A 21,844-nucleotide genomic window follows, 5' to 3' on the forward strand; every position below is an offset into this window, starting at 1 on the left:
CAGATGGAGGATGGGATGGATAATAATCTAACCTACTATTAGAAGATATCTGCAGCATAGAAAACTGACAGTCAACCAATGAGATGAAGCAAGAAATGAAATAAGTTCATCTAGAAAAACAGAGTTTTTGCATCAAAATAAACTATGATCTATGAAAGGAAATGTTGATAACTGTTGCAGGAAAGGTGTGGAGCGATAAAAAGGTGTCTTGTGAACTCCTAATTACCTCACATTAATTATCAACCCAGGGACGACTTTTTATTTCAAGAGTGTACTCTGTCTGAGGCGGCTATTTACTTAAGAGTAATGTTTCGCAGTATAGTGCTTAAAACCCAAAAGTAAATGAATGCTTGAAAAAGAAATCTAATTGAAACAGCAAGAAACCGAAATGTTCTAAACTAAATCATTCATTCAAACGACCATCAATCGAGGATATAGTAGCAATAACTCATTCCTCTAGAAATTGATGCAAAAGGAATTAGAGTATGGATCATGGATCTGGGAGCATAATAGCGTCTGCTGTGTCTCACGACAGCCTTGATCCTCCTCCCACACTAAAACAGTAAATGCAAGTAAATGGAATGGAAATTAGAGCATGGACCAAAGATCTAGGAGCTAAGCAGCGGCTTGCTGACTCACTACAGCTTTAGACCTTCTCTCACACCAAAGCAATAAAGGCAAGTAAATAAATCAGCAGAAAGTAAAACGAAACGGCGAAATGGAAATGGGACAGCAATAAATGATACAGCAGTAAAATGGAACAGCAATAATCAAATGGAACAATAGCAATCAAATGGAACAACAATCCTTAATGAATTACGAAACAACAACTATCACCCGTATGTACATGATTTACATTAATATAGCAATCTGAAAGTATTGAATGATATGATTACGTTTCTGAACAAAGTAATATTGTCTTCAAGCCTCGCAAATACTTATTTTATATGAATCCAATGATGATAACATTTATACAAATATCTTGCTATGGAAATAGATGCAATTCAAATAGATTCACTTCGCGTAATACAAAGACATGAGTTAAAGAACTTATTCAGATTCAGATATTAAGTATAAAGCATAGTCTATCATATGAAAGATATATCAGATTGCTGAAACAATAGAAATAAGCAAACCAAACACAATTTACCGTATAACAATACAACGGCAAGTGTGCGTTGGAGCCGGGCCCGTAGCTTCCAATGGCACCGCCGTAACTTACTTCAGATGCAGGGACGAATTGAACACCAAATCCTTTATATTAATTGCATTAACAAAAGTATACAAAATCAGATCTCAACAAGACTCCATGATCAAAGTTGTTCTGAAACTTATAATTACAACAACAGTCGTTTCTCTCCTCTCTCTAATCTTGGGTTTCATTTAAATAGAGAAGATCAGAGCATAGATAATTACAACATGATTCTTTTACAAATTTAGGTTGATTCTAACTTCATCTCTTCAACAAAAACAAGACGAATTTGGGTTTGCAGCTGAGATTTGGAGGACGGCCGCAACTGCAAATCTGAGAAAATCGTGCTCAAAGAACCCTGCGTTTCTCCCTGTACAAGCCGAATTTGGGCAATCTGTTCCTGAGGAAGATAATTGGGCCCGTTCTGGACAAAACCCATGTTCCAGATTTTCCAAGTTCGTCCTCATTTGCTCAGAATCTCAACCGCAAAACTGTCACTCCTTAAACCAGCGAATTTCTGAGTTGGCAGATTTAAAAATCAAATCTTCAATCTGGAAGTTACCTTGGAGGCTAAAAATGGTGAATAATGTTATAACCAACTTATTAGAACTATCATTGGTAAAATAATGCATAATAATCAATTTATTAGAAATAAAGGAGAATAAATAATATTTATTCATGAGAGCATAAATAATTAATAAAATGGATTTAAATGATAAATTATAATAAATGTCATGATGAAGAATGGTAGAAATGGGTGAAATAAACGTTCACAAGTGACAATAATAATGGCATATTATCGACTCTACACACCCCCACACTCAATATATTGCATGTCCTCATGCAACGAAAACTGAATATATTGCATGTCCTCATGCAACCCAAAGACAAAAACCCATGTGTTAACCAAGCAATAAAAAAATATGTTCATCTCAGCTCACGAAATGGATAGAACAAATGAATTCTTCCTTAATTAATGAATATTCACTTTTGGTAATCTTGATGAAGGCATAACAATTTTTACATTGACATTCAATTATATGTATATATGAAGTTGCAACAAAATATGATATATGTAACAGCAAACTTCATGAACCATTTTCTCAAAAACTTACAAACCAGCTTTTGTTGAAATTTGGCAAGTAAATTTATAATATATGAATGCCTTTATGATCCAAAAATCAGATTGTTTTGATGCATGGATCATGAGATATAAACAAAATGGCTGTAGGTGAGAGTGCATGATTTCCGAAATTTTATGAACCACTATTTCTTGAAATTGTGTGGGTTTGTATTAATGATAGGTATGTGTTTTCCAAAAATTACAAGAATTGGGTTCATAGTTTTAAAAATATGTGGAAATCAAAAAATGAAATTGTATGCCTTAAATAAGGAAGAAAGTAGAAAATATCCATCATGCATAGCAATTCCTCCCCCTCTCTGAAAAATTAGCATGTCCTCATGCGATGCTAGAAAACAAATAGAGGTGGTTGCTACCAGCTGTTGAATTCTATGCTTGGTGTAAAACAACATGGAATAAGGGAGGTGTTGAGAGTGAATAAGAATAGCAATGGATGATAAAGAATATAAATGGCGTGGTGATAAAAAAAAAATGAATGAAAGGAACACGCCCCCATACTCGAAAATGATATGCTGCTGAAAAAGGGAAAGTGGTAAAGATGTGGAATGAAAGATGACAAATAATGCTCAAAATAGATTTTGATGAAATTCTCCTCAATTCATAATAAATTAGAAAACTATGCGATTTTACCTCAAGTTTTACCTCCAAAAAATGTGGAATGACATATAAATACTGGCAGTTGTTGAAGCTGATGTAGGCAGGGTTGGTGCTAAAAGTGATGCAAAATGTGGAATCCAGAGAAGCACATCATATCTGAAGAATTGTTCACGTTCACGAGCCTCTACTATGAAGTGCAATAGTGTGGTCATGCTACGAATAGAATTTCCCCTGCATACTTGTTGTTCTCCTGTAAACAAAGCACTATTTTGCATACAATGTTCTTGAATCCATAGTGTTAGCTTTGAATAGCAACAGATAAGAAGCATGCAAAATTGCAATTAGAAAAACTCAAATCAACAAGGTATGGCAAAGTGCAGTAATCATATCGCATGCAATCCCATAATGCATACATTCCCCCCTCCAAGTGGAAAATGGGTTCCATAACCATAAAGCATATGAAAGGGGTGGTGCTGACGGTAAGGCAATGGAATGAACAATATATCAGTAAGGGAAGCATAGTACACTTATCAATGATAGGACGGTGAAAATTATGGTTATTTTGAGAGCAAAGTGTGTAAAGATAGTTATGAATAAGAGATAGGACGCTTTGGAGTGATGATAGTTTATGCAAAACGAAAAAGGACAACAATATGCTAGAAAGATGCTTTGCTGACGGTATTCTAGCTGAAAATGATGTGATTGATCATAAAACAATTTCTCATGCATAAAGGTTCAAACAGGGAAAAAGTTAAGGAAATAACTTCTCTGATAAAAAGAAAATAAGAAAAGGGTATTATAATAATAATTGACGAAAAGATATAACTTCAATACCATAAGCAGAGCCTTTGCTGCCAGCGGGCGTCCATAGCCTCGACAGGGTTGCTGTTTAACCCATATGAGCGCCCAAATTCGGCTTGTACAGGGAGAAACGCAGGGTTCTTTGAGCACGATTTTCTCAGATTTGCAGTTGCGGCCGTCCTCCAAATCTCAGCTGCAAAACTGTCACTCCTTAAACCAGCGAATTTCTGAGTTGGCAGATTTAAAAATCAAATCTTCAATCTGGAAGTTACCTTGGAGGCTAAAAATGGTGAATAATGTTATAACCAACTTATTAGAACTATCATTGGTAAAATAATGCATAATAATCAATTTATTAGAAATAAAGGAGAATAAATAATATTTATTCATGAGAGCATAAATAATTAATAAAATGGATTTAAATGATAAATTATAATAAATGTCATGATGAAGAATGGTAGAAATGGGTGAAATAAACGTTCACAAGTGACAATAATAATGGCATATTATCGACTCTACAAAAGGAAAGCATGAAAGATGAATATTGTAAATGAAGAAGTGAGCATGATGAATAATTTCTGAAGAAAAGAAAAACTAGACTATTAACCAACTAAAAAGATGTAAACACTAGAAGTCGTATGAATGAGGAAAATTTGTGTTTTTGGGGCAGCAAGAGGGTCTTTGCCTCAAATCATGGTCCCAAAGGGAGGAAGAGAGACCAAGGAATTTTTTCTAGCCTTTTGAATCTTTTATTTACCACTTCTTATCCTACTATAGAAAGCACAAATGGAAGCAAACTACTGAATCATCAAAAGCAACCTATTCTTAACCATGAAAGAAATACATCTAACAGCAATCTAATCTACAACTGAAATAAAACATACAAATACAATTAAAGAGGAGCTTCACTTATTGGATTGGGCCGTAACCTAAGAGCTTCAACCCTTGGAGCTAACTGAGTGCTAACTCAAAAAGGATTCCATCTTTATTTCCAAAAAAATAACAAGATTACATGGAACTGTCAAAATAATAAGCTTGAAGTGGAGCAAAGTTTACATAAGAAAAAGTACAACAAAAATCCAAAAAAAACTAGACCCTAGTGAGGCCCTAGGCCTCTCTACTTATACAAATGAAGCTACCCACAACTTCCTTAAAATCAGGGAGGCTTGGCTCCCAAAACTCGAGATAGTCATTAGTCATCCTCCACTTGCTCAGTTGCCTGCTAATGCATGACTTGGCTTCTTGTAATACGAGCTGAATGAAGGGTAATTCGAAGTGAGGAGTAATAAATGAGGTGGAATCCCTCCTATAAGTCCTCTCCTTTGTCCACTTCGAGTTATTGCTACCATTTGTCCACTGGATCCTTGACTTTGACCACAAAATTCATCAATAATCTGCATTAAACACATATTAGACCACATGGCATCATAACTAACTCAAATCACTCTATAAGCATAAATATAATTAGAAAATCATACAACAAGTGAAGAGAATGGTTGATTTGACTAGGTTAGGAGGTAAAATGAGCCCATATAATTACCCATTTATGAGGCTCATCATCACCCCCTATTGAAAGTGTTGCTCATCCTCTGAGCAATTTAGTCCATCTCCTCATCTTTTATGGCCCTGGTGGCCTCCCAAGCATCCCATGCTTCTGATGTGGTCTCCTCTTCCTTGTCATAGAATCCTGCCCTCCTGTCTATTTCTTCCCACTGCTCTTGTTCTTCTTCTTCTCTTCTACCTTCCAACATGCCTAGCAGCAGTGGGGGACTCAATTTGAGGCCAATCCAATTGACCTTTAGCCTCTGCATGGAGCGCTTATACATTGGCACTCTCCTTAATGCCTCCCTCATCATCATTGGGGAATGATATTCCCTGATCTGCAGACTATGTGGTAAGGTATTCCATCTCCTCATACATGCATGCACATAGTCATCCCCAAGTAACCTTTCCATATCCTCAAAATGTGCAATGGCTTGTGCCTGATCACTTATATATCTGGGGGCAATCTGAGGGTTATTGGCAAGTAGGTTATGTGTGTTGATGAGTTCCATGGGGTTTGATGGCTTAGCTCTGATCATTAATGGCTCATTTTTCTTCTTTATCATCAACCTTCTTATTTCCGTTGCCCTTAACTCTTCATGGTTCATCCATGAGGCCATGGCCATTAGTTGCAGGTCCCCTAGCCTAACATTGGCGTCCCACAGATTCATGTATGTAAGGGCCATGTTATGCAGGTATAATTCTTCCATATTTTCCTTATCTTTGATGTGTTTTGGTCACACAGGTCCATAAATTGCTTGTAATCTTGGAAAGGCATTGTGCCTCTTTGTTCCAAAGTATTTATCTGAAATTGCAACCATTGGTCCTTGAGATACAGGCCATAGGATTTTGTTGTTGTCCTACATTGCAATGCCTCCATGGACCAGCTGGCCATGCATGCTAGTTGGGTCTCTTTCTCTTGCAGCTGTCTTCTTAGCAATTTATTTTCAGTTTCAAGGTGGCTTCTTGTGATTGCTTCTCTATGTCAACACATAACTCTCTGCTCATTTCTCTGAGTTTGTTCTCCATGTGGCCAATATCCTCAACCCCTTTGGATTTGGCTATTTGCATCCACCTATGGGTCCTTATCCTTTCTTTCTCTAATTCAAAGAATATTGGAATTGCAATTTTTTGTGGAATTAGTCTCTCACCCTCAAGAGGACTGTAGTAGGAGCTAAGACTAGGCTGTGGATCAGGTTCTTGTAGCTCTATTTCTTCCTCCATTCCCTGTGGCTATCCTTCTACCCTTTTCTCGAGCTTTTGGGTCTCTTGTAGTTTGATAGGGTCTCTTGTAGAACTGTTTGTGCCTCCTGTAGGATTGTTTTTGGGTCCTGTATTTCTGCCTTTTCTTTCCATGTGGGGGATCTAGGAGTCCCCCTTTCATATGTGATAGGCATCTTGGAAGGGGATTCTTTTCCTTGGCTAGAGGTTGAATCTTTAATAATAATTGGCACTTTTGAGGAAGGCTGGGGTTTCCCTGTTTTGATTCTTGTGCTCTTCCTAGCCCTGAAATACATTGAGGTCTGCCTCTTCCTCTTTTGTTTTGGATTAATTGGTGTGCTAAGGGTAGTGAGAGCAGTTGCTGCCTCTCTTTCTAGAGTCTTAGGGGACTCTTCTATCTTTTCTGCCCCTTTTTCTCCTCCTTCTGTTTCTGTTTTCTCTATTTCTCCCTGCTCTATTTCTTAAGCTTTCTCCTCCTCTATCTTAGCTTCTTCCTCCTTCCCTTCTTGTTCTTCTAAATCACTTGTTGCTTCACCTTCTCCCCCTTGCTGCTCTTCCTCCTCACTGCCAGTAGGACTGATATCATAGGTCATGGTCTTTATGTCATCTTCAGCTGTCATGTTTCAGAAGATTTCCCATGCTATAGGGAGTGTAAATTTATGGAGGGCTTTTTCCACTAAAATTTTGATTAACCCATGGTGAGCTAATTGCTCTAGATTTCCTTCTTTTACTTTAGTACTGGAGTTAATGAGGGACTGCAGGAGGAAGTAGGGGATGCTGAGCTTCTGAGGGGCTGGAGTGTCCATGCCATACCTTAATTCATGAAGGATTCTATAGTGGTAACCATAGACAATGTTGTACCTCCCCTCACAAGAAATATACTTGATTATTTTGTAGCTAACCTCATCAAAAGGATATGGTATGCTAGCCCTTCTTATGCCATTTTTATCTTCTACAGGAGTTTCATTGTTTTGGAAGAAGTTTTTCTTAGCAGCTTGGCAAATTGGTTTCTCATCCTTACTCCAAGGTAATCCAAGAGGAGAGGTAGTGACCCTACTGATAAATTCAGGGGTTATCTTCATGGAAAGGGCTCTAAAGGTGATAGTGGCATGTGTTCTGGTGTGAGGGACCAAAGAGTGGGAAAATTCTTGAGCAATTTCCTCATCAAACCCTTGGAATTTCTCAAAAACGTTCATCCAATTTTCTCTTGTGACTATGTCCACTACTTGGGGATGTGCATGGAGCCTGGAGGAGTTGGTGGGCTCCTTCCTCATAAAACCTCCTATCATTTTGTTTATGCTTCTTTGGGAAACCAAATGTGGAGAAGGAGACAACAATTTTTGAAGAAAAATAGAGAAACAGAGAGATTGTGTTTTTTTAAAGAAATAAGCAGAAATTCTTTTATGTATTTCCTCCACCTAAAGGCTTTATTTCCTCCTCAAAATTAAACCACTACTTGCATATTTTGATATTCAATGGGGGTATGCATAGAACCTACCTCCTCAACCTGAGAATTATGCTAAAACTTGTGTTTTCTCCCTTCAAAACAACTCACTAGCCCTCCTGTAGAAGACTACTGTCCCTCCTGTAGAATTCCTGTAGGTTCTCCTGTAGAACCTGTAAGTGGTCCTATAGAAAATGTCGAGAGAAGGAATATGGGAGAGATCAATGGAGAATGATGGTTACGAGGTTGTGGGGGCATGAGGAGATTGCAGGAGCGGAGTTTCGAGGAGAGAACGAAGGAATAGGTGGTGAGAGTGCTCAGGGAGGATTACTTATTGCTTTTTATGGATATTTTCGGTGATGGAGGGTGAGCTAGCCAAGTGTACATTGGCCATATCCAGACCGTTGGTCCCCACATACCTTGTCATCATGGCCCTCTCCTCGTAATCATCCCTCATGATTGCATCAGAGTTCGCACTTCCTCCACTACATGTCCTTGACATCTTTCTTGAGTTGACTATGCGCACGTGTGGGTGACATCTTCAGATGAGTGGAGTTAACTAGATGAAGGTGGCCAAGTTAATTGGCCACCTTTACCTCATTCAACCTCAACCATCTCACTGTTGTTGCATGCCTTCTAATTACACAAATGCAAATAGAGGAGCGGGTTAGTTACTTACCTGAGATCTGAATGCAATTGGTGTGAGGTGTTGTGGTTCTCTCTCTGCTACATGCCTTTGCTTCTTTGGATGCATGCTATCTGCTTACTGATGTGTGGTTGTGCTTTTTGCAGGTTCCTCTCTGGTTGGATTTGATCTTTAGGTGTCTTCTTCAACCTTCATATTTGCACCCTTTTGCTGCTGATGCTGGATTTTAATGGGATTAGCTGCTACAATAAGTCATATAGGAGCTCTTGTAACTGCTTCTCCCTTTGAAACTTCACCTTCTTTCCATGCTTGGATCTATGAGGATGATCCCAGAGATGTAGATAGAGATGGAGAGGTAATAGGTAGGCTTCAGGTGAGGTGGATGGTGTTGTTTCCTTTCTTATTTTTGTTTTTTTCTTTTTCCTAAAAAAACTGCTTTTTTCTGTGTTTTTATTGGCCAGGAAGAAGAATGATGCTTGGGATGTGATGTAGGCTTGAAAATGATGGAACGGAGGTTTGAAGACTGCAGGAGGATTTATATATCTTTTATGAAATATCCTTGTCCCTCAAACTGCCATTTATATCCATTTCTGGCTCTCTGTAATTCCTACAGGATCCTCCTCTAGAAAACACAGAGCCTCCTGTAGAAAACACAGTTTTTGAAAAAGAACATAGTGAGGTTAAAAGAATGCCAAGAATGATGGAGAAAGGTGTGGGAAGGTAGGATAGGTGCTGGCATTGGTTTTAGGGCTCCCTTGGCACCTTCTGTTGCTTCTTGTAGTCCTCCTGCAAGCTTGCAATGCAACTGGAAATTCATTTTATTTTTTTTGAAAACAACTAGGGCACCTCAAGGAGGTTTTCACCCTAATTGCCTGCCCTGGGCGCCTCCAAGGGAGGTTTTCACCCAGGGATATTATTTTTCTCTCTTTTTTTTTTTTTCTTTTTTGACATCACTGGGTCGCCTCAAAAGAGGTTTTGAGCCCAATGATGGGACTCAAGCCCCTCGTGGAGGTTTTCACTTGAGTCCTTATTTTTTATTTTTTCCTTTTTCTTTAGTGAGTGGATGAAGTGGAGGCTAAGACATGCTCCACTACCATCACTGTCTTATTTAGATCTTCAGTGAACTCTTGCTTGGAGAGGGGTTTCTTGTAGACTTTCAACCGATGTCCATTGACAAGCATGGGGAGGGCTTCATCATCAATGGTTCTGATCAGAACTGAACCATTTTCATTGCATTTCTCCACAATGTAGGGTCCCAACCATCTTGTCCTTAGCTTGCCTTTGAAATCTTTATATCTTGAATCATAGAGTAGTGCCCAATCTCCCTCTTGGAATTTCTTCTCCTTGATGTTTTTTTCATGCCATATCTTTCTCTGAAGTTGAACCACCTCTGTATGGAGAAGGGCCTTCATTATGTGTTCATCCAATCCACTGAGCTTAAGTAATCTTTCTTTTTGTGCATCACTGAGGTCTAGGTCCAGCTGAGCTACCATCCTCAGGGTATTGAATTCAAATTCTATTGACAACAAAGCCTTCTTTCCATAGACTAGCTCATAGGGTGTGAAGCTTGTAGTGGTCTTCCATGTTGTATTGTAGGCCCAAGTGGCCTCAACTAATCTATCTGCCTAGTCTTTCCTACTATTGCTGACTACCTTTGTCAGGATTCCTTCCAATGATCTGTTAGTGACCTCCACCTGCCCATTGGCTTGTGGATGTTAAGGGGTTGAAGTCCTGTGCTTGATTCTATGATGTGTGAGTAGGTCTTCAATTAGATTGGAAGTAAACTGACTACCTTGATCTGTGACCAATTCTCTTGGATACCCAAACTTGTAGAATATGTTCTCTCTAAAAAATTCAGCTACTTTTTCCTCTGTCGTTGCTTTGATTGCTTTTGTCTCTACCCACTTTGTCAGGTAATCGGTGCACACAATGATGTATTGCTTCTACTTTGAAGGAGGGCTGATAGGCCCCACAAAGTCCATGCCCCACTTCTCAAATGGCTCAAAGGTCACTTGAGGTTGCATGGGCATTTCATCCTTTGGAGTAGGTTTCCCCATCCTTTGACACTGATCACACTGGCTAGTATATCTCCTCACATCCTGATGAAGAGTGGGCCAATAGTAGCCTGATTGCAGTATCTTGAAGGAGGTTCCTTTTGCTACAAAATGACCTCCACAAGGCCCATCATGACAGGCTAGGAGGATGTCAAAGACTTCCTCCTCCCTAACACATCTTCTCAAGATCTAATCTACGCCAAGCTTGAAGAGATTGACCCAGATCCAGGTGAAAGGGGTGCTATTCCTTACTATATTTCTCTTCTCTTTTGAGGACAGGTGTGGTGGAAACTGTGCTGAAACCAAGTAGTTTGCTATATCAGCAAACCATGGAGAGAGTACTGAGATAGCAAACAGGTGTTCATATGGCATTTTTTCATCCACCATTCCTTCTTCACCTACAGGCAAATTTATTCTAGACAAAAGTCAACAACAACATTTTCTTTACCAGGATTATCAATAATGGTCAAATCAAACTGCTGCAGTAAAAGAAACCATCTAATAATGTGAGCATTCACATCCAGTTTGTTCATTAATATGTAATTACAGCATGATCAATGTGCACAAAAGTTTGATAGCTTGTGATATATTGTCTGAATTTGTTTAAGGAATGCACAACAGCTAGGAGTTCCTTCTCGGTCACCGTATAGTTAACTCTGCCTTTGAAAAGTTTTTTCTTGTAAAGTATATGGCATAAGGTAACTTTTCATCAATTTGTACCAAGGTTGCTCCTATTGCTTTGTTCAAGGCATCTTTGTGAATGTGGAAAGGTAGGGCCTAGTTTGGGCCTCTCAGAATTGGGGCAGTCACGAGCTTGCTCTTCAACGTATCTAGGGCTTCTAGACAGTTTTCCGACCATATAAACTTGACATCTTTACCTAAAAGGCCAAACAAAGGAGAGGCTAGCTTACTGAAATCTTTAATGAATCTTCGGTAATATCTCGCTATGCCTAGGAAACTTTTGACATCTCTAACCTTTGGAGGAGGTGAGACCCTTTGGATGATGGCAATTTTGTTGGGATCCACTTGCAGTCCTTGTTGAGATATTGCATGACCTAGCATGATCCCTTTAGTCATAAAAAATTCACATTTTTCTGAACTGAGGGACACGTTCATCTCAATACATTTGTCTAGAACTTTTCCTAGATTAGATAAGGCTTCCTGAAAGTTAGAGCCATAAGGAGTAAAGTCATCCATGTATATCTCTACTGCATCATGAACTAATTCAGAAATATACTCAGTACCACTCTTTGGAAAGTGGCTGTAGTGTTACACAAACCAAAAGGAAGGACTTGGTATGCAAATGTACCCTAAGGGCAACTGAAAGTGGTCTTATCTTGGTCTACTGGGTTGATCTGAATCTGATTGTACCTGCTAAACCCGTCTAGGAAAGAGAAAAACTTTTTCCCTGCCAGACCGTCTAACACTTGATCTATGAAAGGTAAAGGAAAATGTTCCTTTTTAGTGGCTTTTTTCAATTCCCGATAGTCGACACAGATTCTCCACTTACCATTTTTATTTGGCACTAGCACCAAAGGAGAGACCATTCACTGTTAGAGATGGGATAGATGAATCCTGCATCAAGCAATTTCTATAGTTCTCCCTTAACAATATCTTTAAGTGCTAGATTCATCCTCCTTTGAGGCTTCTTGATTGGCTTGCAATCCTCCTTGACATATATATGATGAGTACATACTGAAGGGTGCACTCCCTTCATCTCCTTATAACTCCAAGCGAAGGCATCTAGGTGTTTTCCCAACAAGCTACACAGTTCCTTCTCCTGGGAAGTGGATAGGGATGGATTGATTTTCAACGTTCTTTCTGGGCCGAACTCTATATTCTTAACACAGAGAAGAGTGGAGTCAGCTGCACAGAGATTAGTTGAGGGGTTGTTTTGGGTTTCTCTTACTATGTCCTCTAATGGTGATACACCGGGAGGTGGACTCTGAATCAGATTTTCAATCATATCATCCTTATCTGGAAGTTTTCCCCCCATGGTGATTTCTAATGCACAAAGCGATGCAGAATAGACTTCATACTCATCTTCCTCCTCCAACCAGAGAGGTAAATCATGTTCTAGCAAGGGTTGGGCAGGAGAATATAGGATTAACTGCTTGGACATATGCCCATTCTTTATGGTCATGTTCCCAGCTCGACAGCTGATGTAGGCGTCGACAGTAGCCAACCAGGGTCTTCCCAGAATGAGAGGATACCCAATGAGCTTTGCCTTTGGCTGGAGAACTAAGAAATCAGCAGGGTACTCCCAAGAATCAATGGAGACCACATCTTCCACAATCCCCTCAGGGGTCACGGTGGAGTGGTCTGCGAGTTGTAGCACGGTCATGGTCTTCCTCAAGGAGCCCTGGAGGTTTAGTTTGAGCATTGTGTCCTTTATCATCACATTAATGGTGGCTCCTAGATCAATCAAGGTGTGTGGGATCATGGTGCCATTGATGTGGGTATCAACTATTGGGCTTCCAGGGTCCAGATATTTTGGACAGATTACATGCCCCAACATCAGGTTAGGCAGTTGCCCTATGACATTGATGATTGCGACATCTATCTTATTCCTTCTTGGATGAATAAATCACTTCTCTTTTATCAACCCATTGTAGATAGGCACATCTTTTATGGCTTAGAGAAGTGGTATCTTCATACATAAATGTTTCAATTCTCCCAGGAGTTCAGTTTCTTCTAGGGTAGGCTGGACTGTTGCAGATAGTCTCTCAGGAAAGGGTGGAATTGTTTTAGTTTCACATTCCTCTTTATCTTCCTCAACCTTTTTGGGTAGAGGCTAGCTATCTGGGAGAACTTTCCAAGATCACAAGTTAATTTCCTAAATCTCCACAACATAAGTTGGGCATGATAATTCCCCACTATACACTTGTTGAGCCTATCTATTGTTCAGGTTCAGATTTGGCTGGGCAGGCATCTGGGGTTGCTTTGGTGAAGCAGGAGGTAACAGTTGTGGTTGGGCAGGTGGCGGAGGAAAAAGAGTAGGAGGAGAGTTGTATTGGGGCCTCCACCCCTGATAAGATGCATTCCACTGAGGCTACGACTGAGCATAGGATTGAAATAAATGGCTGGCTGGTTGGGCATGATATGGAGATGTGAAGGACCAAGGAGGAGGTGTGGACCAGGAAGGATGAGTAGGGGGGCCCCAAGAAGGTATGGAAGTGACTTGCTTGGGGTTGTAGTATGCCTAAGATATCCCTTGCATCCTCTGCTAATATGGTCTAGGTCCATGCGGCCTCCTTTGGTTTATGTAATAGAGTTGTTCAGTGACTCCCTCAACCCCTTGATATACAACTTTAAGTCTAGGTAAGGACGGACACTTGTCCGTAGAATGATATTCTTCATAGATTGAACAAAATTCTATAGAGTTCAATGGGCATTCATTCCTAGGATGCCTCCTGGTGCATCTAGGGAAAAAAATAGCCAAAGCCCTCTCTGCTTCCTCTTGGTTCCTTTTGATATGTAAGGTATCCATTTGCATGGCAAGAGTCTGCAACATCTCACTCTTGAAGTCTTCTAGCGTGTTTCCAATTTCTCCTTTAATGGATGAGCTAGAGGAAGAGGTATTGGCTATGGGTTGAATCCCCCTACCTTTATTTCTGGCTACTCTAGAATGGTTTCCAAAAACAATCTTTATGTCCTCATAGGATAGTTGGTAGATGTCTCCCCTAGCTAGTAGATGGAAGGTGTCTAAAAGATCTTCTCAAATTCCCCTGAGCAAGACCAGCTTCAAAGATTCAGGGTTAAGTGTACACCCGGCCTTTTTGTGACTGAGCTGGAACCTCTCTTCATAGTCCTCCAGGGACTCATCACTTCCTATGGTCATTTGAAAGATTTCTTCTTTAGTATATTTTGACCTACAATAGTCTCGATACTTGTTGTTAAAGGCTTGTTTCATCTGAGCCCAAGTTGTGATGCTATTGCTAGGTAATCCCATGAACCAGCGCAAGGTTGCTTCCTTGAGAGTAGAAGGGAATATTTTCAATTTTTGCTCATCTTCCGTATAGTCATAGGTTCAATAGATAACAACAAACTCAAAGAAGAAGGTGTTAAGATCTTCTGTAGTCAGACCATGGAAATAGGATCTTCAAATATGTTTGGCTATTCACCTAAGGGTTCTTCTTGATCACTGACACCAAAGAAGAGAGAAGGTTGGCTGTGTGAAGCAGTGGGGGTGTTGGGCAAAACTTTTCCTGAGTTATCTCTATTCCTACGAGGCATGAAAGGAAATCTTTTTGGTTAGTTTTTGTTTCTCTTTTCCCCACACTGATAGTACCTTAAAAATTGAAATTGGTTGAACAAAACAAATTGCAACTAACTCAAATGAACTTGCTAAAATGAAATTTGCAGAATTGAAAAGGAAAGCAAGGAAATGAAGAACTTGAAAGGAAAGGAAATGACTAGCCTACTCTTGTTGAAATAAACTATTAGCAGAATGTTGCAATAGAAAGTAGAAGAAAGTAGTAATCACAGAATACTCTGACGCTTCCCTGGCAATGGCGCCAAAAAGATGGTGAGCACAAGTATTAGCCATGACAAGCATTTCGTCAAACATATCATGAATATGTAATCTACAGGCGTAAACAACATATCTAAGCATAAGGGTCTCATACTCATTTGAGAATCACTACGAAGTATTGATGCCTCAACACATTAGCTCACCTTTCATCCATTAGGCCATATATATATTATTCATTCATTTACAAGTAAAAACATGATGAGAGACATACATATTCATTGTTATAATACCTATTCATAAATAGCATAATAACAACATAAATAATAGGGAAATAACAACCATATTGTCCACATATAAACTAGTACAATACTCATAAAATAACAAGGAGAAATAACCTCATATTAATGATGCAAAGGCCAACCAATTGTGGTACTTCCACGAACCACCCAACCATAGAAATGGCTAAGCCAAAAATCTCTTCAGCCAGTCACCACTGTGAAATATTCCAAGCATGAATGTGGGATATCATAAAACACATCAATCCAAATCCATCCATGGCTTCCAAAGGCCAACCAACTCAACCCATCAAATAATTATTCCACATCAAGGTCGGACATCATAAAACCATCACCATATTGGTCTCTGCCTGTTACACAACATTTTATCACTATCCCTGTACTCCCCATTCCTCGATCCTGGAGGACCTCTACAATGAACCCTACATGCTTTCCCATCATGAAGAAACTCCCATTATGTCCCTCCTCATGGGTAGAACATTTCCCTTTTGCATCATTTCCCAAGAATATTCCTTTTACCCCAGTTTACAAGACCGACACTAATGACTCATTTCCTCCTCACACCAATTTGGAGAGTTTAAAACTCGGCCTAGTGTCATACTACACAAACGAGCCTTTTCTTAGTCATGCCAATCCTATTTTGGCAAGTTTTTTAAATATGGATTCAAAACTTCCAGGTCTAGAAGCTTTGTAATGTAATTCTGGTAAATGGTTGGGCTGGATGGAGCCGAGAAAGTCAGTTTGGGATCCTTTCCCCTATTAAGATGGAACAAACCAAAGAGATAAGCCCTCTCCCATCATAAGAGGAACCATCTCCCCACCATCAAAGCTATATAAAATCCTCTTTTCCCAAGATGAACTACTCTTTTTGGATCTTGAATAACCAGCAAGATATCTATAGCTTGTAGCCTTCTAGTTTATGTTTGTGGAGGGAGAATAGTGTGTTTGGGTTGGTTTCGAACTAAAGGGAAGAAGCCTTAAAACTTCCATTGTTGGGGTTATCCATGAGTTGCTAGTAGAGGTGTGGGAACCCAGATACATCAGAGGATACCTGCAATGTTAAGGCCTTGGTTGTAATCACTTTCTGAACTTATATGAATACAACTATTGATTTAGATATCGTTTTTGGGATTCAACTGCGTTAAGTAAGTCATTAACGTATGACCATTTCCATGAGAGGTAGTCGTAACTGACTAATTTCTACATTAAGTGTTATCTTACATTTTATGGCTTAAGATTCCTTAACCTCTTAAGTAGGTTGAATGCAATTTGTATGTTATCACGTTTGTTGTTGTTGTTTGTTTTCTTGTTTCAGGTATTCGAAGGAAGGAAACAAAAGGTAGTTAGAGTAAGGAAGCAGGATCATCACCAAGCGAAATAACGTTCTAATAGGTAGGCCCCCTTATTTTATTCCAGCCCAACGAAGTTTTCACTAGATTGTTTGTTTGTGGCTATAAGCGCTCCCTCAGGCTAGAGGAATTGTCTTTGTCTGCATCGATAATTTACCTGCACCACAAATTCGTGACTCCACTGGGGAGCCATCCTCTCGTTTGATTGATTTTCATTTCATAGTTTGCGTGAACTTTTGTATTATCACCATTTCCCTTTGGTTTTCTCTACTTTGCCTAGTTTACTACTCTGAGTCTGAAATTTACAGTGGTGGGTCTAGTTTTGGATTTTGAATATTTTTTTTTTCTTTAAATCCTCAGTCAACGCATTTAATTTTCTGAAAATCGCACCGACGAGCACGATTTGCTCTAAAACAGTCATGTCGTAACCCCTTATGGCGCTTGTTGTCAGTTAGGAAATCACACTAATTCCTATAGGTGAAGATTAGGGTTTCTCCTGGATCATAACCAGTGTGCCTTGCCATCTTAATTTCTACCACTTAGCCTATTTTTCCTGTGTTCTCCCTAATTGGAAAGCTTCATTAGCTTGGTTTTTGTGCTTGTTTGGTTTTCCTTTTCCTTACTTTACTTTTGAGTCTTTGGATGGTTTGTGGCTTTAGGGAATCTAGGTCATCGTCCGTTTAGCTATTTGTGTGCTCAGCACGTCAAGTTGTTGGTTAGCTGCTCCATGCATTTTATTTTTTAGTCCCTTTTTCGCTTTCATTTCAATTAAGCAAGTTTGAAAAGTTTTGTTTGTTCTTCTCTTGATTAAGCGTCTCTTTTCGGGCATAGATTACATTTCTCATCTTGTTTTTGGTTGGGTCTTTGCTTCAACGGTTTGGAGAGAATTCTCTTTTTGTGCTTTGTATTTGATTGATGTTGTTTTTTGAAAATTTTCATTGAAGTGTATGTGAAAAATTCATCTTATCATTCCATTGAAAATACATAATTCTAGTTTGCTGAATCAATATGTTACATTAGCTAGCATCATTGAAAACTAGAGTTGCATCATTATTTGCATTGGAAAAGAAATGAATTCTCTTTACTGTTGAAAGGACTAATTGAAGTGTATTTGATAGGAAAGATAGGAAGTGGAAAGAACTTTCATTGTTTTGTTTTCAAGAGCAAAGTAGTGAAAATGTCATCTTTCTTTCAGTTGCTTGTTTGTTGCATTGATTGGGTTCTCTACTCTCATTAGTGAATACATTCATTGAATTGAAAGGGTTTTGTCTCATTTAGCTGCATATAGGAGTTTTTTCAAGTCACATTGATAAGGCCTGAAAACAGAGACATAATTTCAAGATAAAATTTAAATGTATTCAATTAACCTAAGGCGCATTTGAAACTTAACGCTCACATTTAAAAGGTTTAGGCTAGAGATGTGTTTTGGCATATTTAAACCTAGCAGTTGTCATTCGCTTTAGCACTAGACAATCGTAGTACAGACTTGTTCTCCCCGTACCGTTGAGTATATAAAGGGATACCCCACTAGGTTTTCAATCCTTTATCTATTGGAAGCTGAGCCTGCCACCTTGTAAACATACTACACTGAACACAGCATTTGGGGAGATTGCCTACTCTTACTTCTCGATTCGCCGGGAGGTATTCTACAATTCATGGTTACCTGGTAATCCTTTTTTCCTAGATTATCCTGAGAAGTCATTTTGATATTTTTGACTCCCTAAATATAAAATATCACCGAGCTCTTGTCCTTTCGAGCTCATTTCAAACTGAAAGTGATAGAGTCATCTTTTCTTTTTTCTTGACTCTTAAAAAATGAAAAATCACCATTTTGTTTCAGCATCATAAAAAAGTGTTGCCCATGATCACATACCATTCCTGTTAGTCTTTTTCTGGACCACATCATGAGTATACCTTTAAATACATTTTAAAAGCCCTGAAATTAATCTCTCTCTTCTTGTTGTTTGAGACAAAGTCATCATGGCTAAACCATCATGTTCACTGAGTTCCTCTTCCTCTCCTCCATCTGAAAGATCATCTGAGGAGCCTCTCCCCAAAATTCCGTAGTCACTTGAGGATCAAGGTGTTGAACTGGAATTGTTCTGAGTATTCAACCTTTGTCATCTCATCCTCCTCCTCCCTCATATACCAGGACACCTTATGAATCTGGCTCAGAATCTTTGGATAATCCTATTGGTGAGCATCAGTGTTGCAACAATAATGCTGCAACTTCTGGCCTACCTTATTTACTCTTATCAACCCGGTAATTCATAGCAAACTTGGAAGTGACGGTGTTGTATGCACAAGTACTAGTTCTTATTGCAGGTTGTCACTTGGTCAATTGATGCAAGATCACAAGGAACTCAAGCCAAATTCTATGGATTCCGAAAGAAGCTCTGTATGTGATGAAAGGAGAGAAAGACTACTCTACAAATACTACTCTAACTGCAGAAAGGAGAAAGACTGAAATGTAAAACAAACCAAGTAAATCCTACTTAACCCACTAATCCTACTTTTGCTGAAAGCACTATGAAAACCATGAAATAATTCCATCTATATACTCAAATAAGTAAAAAACATCTAACTAAGCTATTCCTGGAAGTAAATAAGCAAAGAACTTCTTTTTGGATTTGTATGTATTTTTATGTGAATTTGACATGTATGTGATTTATTGTTTGTGAATGTGGCAGCGAATAGGTAGTGTTTAAAGGCAGTTTTAGGGCTTGAGAGGATGTAGGATGGTGTGGTTGGGTCTGAGGAGGTCTCAGGTGGCCTTCTGTAGGCTTTTCCCACACTCAGCCTTCAAAATAAAGCCTACAAGAAAATCTACAGGAGGACACACGAAATCTACAAGAGGAAAAACAACGTTCTACAGGAGGCCTACAGGAGGAGGCCGAGAGAAGTTTTGGCTGTTTTGAGGGTGTGAGAGTGGGTGGAAAAGGTGGATGAAGGTTGGAATGAGGTGTTAGGGAACCTAGGGTCTACCAAGAATCATTAGGAGAGAGAAAGATGATTGGATCTGCTCAAGGAGAGAGGAAGAAGTTGTATGGAAAATGCAGGAAACTAAGGCAGAATTGAGGGGAGACTTGGGTGACCTATAGGGCATGGATCAGATGGAGGATGGGATGGATGATAATATGACCTACTGTCAGAAGATATATGATGCATATAAAACTGATAGTCAACCAATGAGATGAAGCAAGAAATGAAATAAGTGCATCTAGAAAAACAGAGTTTTTGCATCAAAATAAACTATGATCTATGAAAGGAAATGTTGATAACTGCTGCAGGAAATGAAAGCATGAAAGAGGACTATTGTAAATGAAGAAGTGAGCATGATGAATAAGTTCTGAAGAAAAGCAAAACTAGACTATTAACCAACTAAAAACCTGTAAACAATAAAAGTCTTATGAATGAGGAAAATTTGTGTTTTTGGGGCAGCAAGAGGGTCTTTGCCTCAGATCATGGTCCCAAAGGGAGGAAGAGAGGCTAAGGCATTGTTTCTAACCTTTTGAATCTTTTCTTTACCACTGCTTATCCTACTATAGAAAGCACAAATGGAAGCAAACTACCAAATCATCAAAAGCAACCTATTCTTAACCATGAAAGAAATACATCTAACAGCAATCTAATCTACAACTGAAATAAAACATACAAATACAAGTAAAGAGGAGATTTGATACTTGGATTGGGCTTTAACCCAAGAGATTCAGCCCTATGAAGTAACAGAGTGCTAACTCAAAAGGGATTCCATCTTTATTTCCAAAATAGTAACAAGATTACATGGTACTGTCAAAATAATAAGCTTGAAGTGGAGTAGAGTTTACATAAGAAAAAGTACAACAAAAATCCAACAAAAATCACACCCTAGTGAGGCCCTAGGCCTCTCTACTTATACAAATGAAGCTACCCACAACTTCCTTAAAATCATGAAGGATTGGCTCCCAAAACTCGAGATAGTCATCAGTGATCCTCCACTTGCTTGGCTACCTACTAATGCATGACTTGGCTGCTTGTACTCTGAGCTGAATGAAGGGGAATTAGAAGTGAGGAGTAATAAATGAGGGGGAATCCTTCCTATAAGTCCTCTCCTTTGTCCACTTCGAGTTATTGTTGCCATTTTTCCACTGGATCCTTGACTTTGACCACAAAATTCATCAATAATCTGCATTAAACACATATTAGACTGCATGGCATGATAACTAACTCAACTCACTCTATAAGCATAAATATAATTAGAAAATCATACAATAAGCTAAGAGAATGGTTTATTTTACTAGGTTAGGAGGTAAAATGAGCCCATATAATTACCCATTTATGAGGCTCATCACCTATCCAGACTTCTAAGAGTCTGTCGACTTTTGAAGGTCAGCTAGGACTGGTTGTTTATTCTTTGAATAATTTGTTTGATCCTGTTGTGATATCACCACATCATCCGTATAGTCCATATGATCGGCCAGGTGTTCTTTGGAATTATCCCCTTGAACATATTTGGTTGTCCGTCATTGTTTTTTTCCACCCATGGAATCAGAAGGTGAGACCCGAGTCTCCTCTCTGGGTCACTCAAAGGTGTCTGCTACACACACTCCTCACATTTTCGATGAATAGGGATAGCCGTTCCCTCCTGAAGCTTTCCCTTACACGAAAAGTATTCTGACCAGTGTTTATCCTAAGCTACCCATGATTATGTTTCGTTAGCTCAGTTGGTGACAAGCACCCTTGGTGCCTCTTCGTTATATCATAACCCTATCTGGTCATCTGGTGGTATGCCTACCTCAAGTCCGTTCACTCAAAACCTGACGTCTCAACCGACTGTGCATTCTGTAGTCACTTCAGTTCTGGTGCAACCCATCGTTCCGAATCCATTTGTGTTGTCAGTCCAAGTTACTCATCTGATTCAACCGACAGTTTCAGGTCAAGTCTATGTTAGTTCTTCGATCCCTCCAGTAAGTGGACAGGCCGTGTCACTGCCTAGGGAGCAGAATTCGAATGTTTCTATGATGTATGGCACAACCAATGTGAGTGGCTCACAAAATCACATGGTTGGAATGAACCAACCCTCTTCCAATGCTATTCCAAACCTTGTT

Source organism: Pinus tabuliformis, chromosome 6 (genome assembly GCF_031772625.1).
Source record: "Pinus tabuliformis cultivar Carrire ecotype Pingquan chromosome 6, CPIR1, whole genome shotgun sequence".
NCBI lineage: Eukaryota > Viridiplantae > Streptophyta > Pinopsida > Pinales > Pinaceae > Pinus > Pinus tabuliformis.